The sequence below is a fragment of the Coregonus lavaretus genome, assembly GCF_964263955.1.
Source record: "Coregonus lavaretus genome assembly, contig: HAP1_SCAFFOLD_7591, whole genome shotgun sequence".
NCBI classification, from domain to species: Eukaryota; Metazoa; Chordata; class Actinopteri; order Salmoniformes; family Salmonidae; genus Coregonus; species Coregonus lavaretus.
In genome coordinates this window covers 21006-25501 of record NW_028165719.1, presented here as the reverse complement: position 1 = coordinate 25501, position 4496 = coordinate 21006, and the positions used below count along the sequence as shown (strand labels likewise).

The 4496-nt window shown below is 45.2% G+C and overlaps 1 pseudogene across 1 annotated transcript; it reads right to left on the bottom strand.

Annotated features, from left to right (window-relative positions):
* Positions 1-484: 484 nt before the first annotated feature.
* On the bottom strand, positions 485-3848 carry LOC311115556 (tripeptidyl-peptidase 2-like; annotated as a pseudogene). The gene is made up of 7 exons (XR_014615315.1): positions 3656-3848; positions 3401-3558; positions 2788-2864; positions 1834-1940; positions 1104-1258; positions 735-850; positions 485-585 (listed from the first exon to the last, which is right to left on the bottom strand). The product of XR_014615315.1 is annotated as a tripeptidyl-peptidase 2-like (transcript).
* Between the last annotated feature and the right edge of the window lie 648 nt (positions 3849-4496).

Genomic DNA, 4496 nt, shown 5'->3' with positions numbered 1-4496 from the left:
GTATGTAGTACTAGGGATGGTCATGTAACTAGGTATATTATATATATATATATATCAGACTGTATGTAGTGACTAGGGATGGTCATGTAACTAGGTATATATATATATATATATCAGACTGTATGTAGTGACTAGGGATGGTCATGTAACTAGGTATATTATATATATCAGACTGTATGTAGTGACTAGGGATGGTCATGTAACTAGGTATATATATAATATCAGACTGTATGTAGTGGGTAGGGATGGTCATGTAACTAGGTATATTATATATATATCAGACTGTATGTAGTGACTAGGGATGGTCATGTAACTAGGTATATTATATATATCAGACTGTATGTAGTGACTAGGGATGGTCATGTAACTAGGTATATATATATATATATATCAGACTGTATGTAGTGACTAGGGATGGTCATGTAACTAGGTATATTATATATATCAGACTGTATGTAGTGGGTATGTTAGTTAGGAGTTGTACCGGAGAGGCTGGACCCAGGTCTTCAGGGTGACGCTCGGAGAAACGTCTTCGTACCTCAGAGGAGAGGACACCTCAAAACTAGTCACACCTTCTGATGCATGCTGGGTAAGACAAAATCATGAGTCAGAAAACCAAAAAGGAAAGACTAGTATATACAGTGCAGACTGTGTGTGTGTGTGTGTGTGTGTGTGTGTGTGTGTGTGTGTGTGTGTGTGTGTGTATGTGTGTGTGTGTGTGTATATATACTCACTATGTGTAGAGGTGACGGGGAGGTGGTCAGGCGTGGAAGGAGATACTGTAGTCAACGGTGACGTCACCAAGGCTGGCCCACCACCTGGCGATACAGAACTCTACCGTCCGCCCCGGCTAGAGAAGGGAACAGATTCCTCTGGTTGGACAACCTCAGTAGCCTACATATAGTGGATTTCATTTCAAAACACAGGGTGTCTATATATGGACAAATACACATTTAAAAATGTATACCAATCGATTGGTAGAAAAAGAACAGACGACTCGTCTCGGTCGACCCAAAAAAATTTTTTTGTCGGGGACCAGCCCTATCGTTTGTTGACTGCATTTCTTATGAAATATAAAACTGTGATTGGTTGAGAGTCAGTACCAGGACAGGGAAGGTCTCAGTCAGGGAGCTCTTCTCCAGCAGGGAGGAGAACTTGTAGAACTCGTTGGCTCTGTAAGCTCTCTGCTTCACCAGGTGGACCGCATGGAGGACAAACTTAGAGGACACGTCACCACTCTGAGACGTCAATGTTATCTCTGGAGGTGGGGTGGGGGGGGGGGGGGGGAGAGAGAGAGAGAGAGAGAGAGAGAGAGAGAGAGAGAGAGAGACAGAGAGAGAGAGAGAGAGAGAGAGAGAGAGAGAGACAGAGAGAGAGACAGAGTGAGAGACAGAGAGAGAGAAAGAGAGAGAGAAAGAGAGATTGAGAAAGAGAGAGAGATTGAGAAAGAGATTGAGAAAGAGAGAGAGAGATTGAGAAAGAGAGAGAGAGATTGAGAAAGAGAGATTGAGAAAGCGAGAGAGAGATTGAGAAAGCGAGAGAGAGATTGAGAAAGAGAAAGAGAGATTGAGAAAGAGAGAGAGAGATTGAGAAAGCGAGAGAGAGATTGAGAAAGAGAAAGAGAGAGAGAGATTGAGAAAGAGAGAGAGATTGAGAAAGAGAGAGAGAGAGATGGATGGATGGATGGATGGGGGGTGGGCAGCAAAGAGAGGCAAGATACATTTGACATATTTGTCTTTTGGGTGCAAAACTGAGAATATTACCCATCATCTCGCTCACACAAACACACACATACATACACACATACATACATATATATATATATCTATATACCTGCCCAGGAGGCTCCCTGTGGGACAGTGATGAAGTGTCGTCTTATCTGCCCTGGTCTGAAGTGGACGTCTGTGAACACCACCTCCTGACTGTGACCCTCAGGAACTCTGTAGAGCGAGCAGAGAGACTGGTGAGGGGGCTGACACATATCGTCCTCAGTAAAACACAACACCATTCACTAGGCTTGGGCGGTATCCGGGATATTGGGTAATACCGGCACTAAAACACAAGGGGGCGCCATTTTCAAATCCTACTGAGCTTCCGTAATCTGAAAGGTTAGCAATGCTAACAAGTACATGTAAAATCCCATAGCGAATGCGAGCTAAATGCTAACAAGCGCATCGCAAACATTTTATACAAAATGCTACTCACAGTTTGCTGCGCGCACAAAAACAAATATTAGCCAGCGAGGCTCTTGATCCAGGAGGGGATTATCTGCTGTTAGCGTGCGAAGCTTGATTTCGGGAAGACGCTAACCACTTAGCTAGATAGCTAACTAGCTACTAAATTCAGAACATTTTAGACAGTTACCTTAATAGTTCTAAGATATCTATCTTGTGAATTCCATCCTGTGATTAGATCACCTGGTGTGACTCACCAGGCTCCGGTCTCTGTCATTGTGTGCTTTTAAAAACAACACAAAACCGGTACGCTTCATAATAAAAAAATAATAATGTGACACGTGAAATGAACAACGCAATGTTGTTTATCTCCTGACGTATGGAACAAGTTGACTGCAGGTATTTACTTAAAACAGTAGCTACAAATAGTCACATTTAAAAAAAAAATCTTCAAATAAATAGTTTAAACAGTATTGAAAAACCATCTCGTGGCTATTTCCAAATACCCCGGTATACCGCCCAAGCCTACCATTCACTCAGTCATATAGACAGAATCCTCACCCAGACTCATAAGCATTGATTGGGTTGGATAGTAGTTCTGGTCCATACTTACTTGGTGGGGATGATAACCGTTATGGGGACTCTGAACAGAGGACCAGAGCTGGGGTTTGCAGTGTCGTAGCCACACACCTGAAACACAACAGGTCCGATACTCTACATATTCATTACATACTGGTCTCTCTCTCTCTAATTTCCCACCTCTCTCTCTCTAATTTCCCCACCCCCTCCCCCCTCTCTCTCCCCCTCTCCCTCCCTCCCCCTCTCTCCCTCCCTCCCCCTCCCTCCCCCTCTCCCTCCCCCTCTCCCTCTCCCTCCCTCCCCCTCCCTCCCCCTCTCCCTCCCTCCCTCCCTCCCTCTCCCTCTCCCTCCCTCCCTCCCTCCCTCTCCCTCCCTCCCTCCCTCCCTCTCCCTCTCCCTCCCTCCCTCCCTCCCTCTCCCTCCCTCTCCCTCTCCCTCTCAATTCAATTTCAATTTAAGGGCTTTATTGGCATGGGAAACGTGTGTTAACATTGCCAAAGCAAGTGAAGTAGATAGTAAACAAAAGTGAAATAAACAATAAATATTAACAGGAAACATTACACTCAGAAGTTCCAAAAGAATAATACAATGTGCAATAGTTCTCTCCCTCTCTCTCTCTCCCTCCCTCCCTCCCTCCCCCTCCTTACCTCTGTATAATGTAGTCCCTCTCGGAGCCCAAGGGGGTCGACTCTGACGTTGACATGACGACACTGGTTCATGAGCTCCAGGTGGGAGGGGCACTGCACCCAGGGGGCGGAGCATGTCAGGGCCAGGTGCAGTTGCAGCGAAATACGCTCTGTGTTCTCTGTCAAACAGGAAGTAGAATGGACCAATCAATAAAGGGAACTAAAGAGGATGGACCACTCACCAATCATGCAGTGTGTGTGTGTACGCTGTAATACCGGTGTTTTCGGGGAAAACAGGTTCGATGCCGACTCCGTGGTCTGAGGGGGTCAGGACCTGGATGGGGTCTCGGAGGTAGATGCCTCGCTGCGTTCCCACGGTAACAGAGAAGCCCAGGTTAGAGGTGGGGAGAGAGGCATGCTGGGTCAGGTAGTCTACAGCTCGGTCCACCTGTAACACATACACAGAGAGAGAGACAGAGAGAGCGGAGAGAGACAGAGAGAGAGACAGAGACAGAGACAGAGACAGAGAGAGAGACAGAGAGAGAGAGAGAGAGAGAGAGAGAGAGAGAGAGAGAGAGAGAGACAGAGAGACACACGTTATACTCAACATATAGAACACCCTTCTATACTATATAGTCCAGACACTAGTTCTCCTCAACATATAGAACACCCTTCTATACTATATAGTCCAGACACTAGTTCTACCCAACATATAGAACACCCTTCTCCACTATATAGTCCAGACACTAGTTCTCCTCAACATATAGAACACCCTTCTATACTATATAGTCCAGACACTAGTTCTACCCAACATATAGAACACCCTTCTATACTATATAGTCCAGACACTAGTTCTACCCAACATATAGAACACCCTTCTCCACTATATAGTCCAGACACTAGTTCTACCCAACATATAGAACACCCTTCTATACTATATAGTCCAGACACTAGTTCTCCTCAACATATAGAACACCCTTCTATACTATATAGTCCAGACACTAGTTCTACCCAACATATAGAACACCCTTCTCCACTATATAGTCCAGACACTAGTTCTCCTCAACATATAGAACACCCTTCTATACTATATAGTCCAGACACTAGTTCTCCTCAA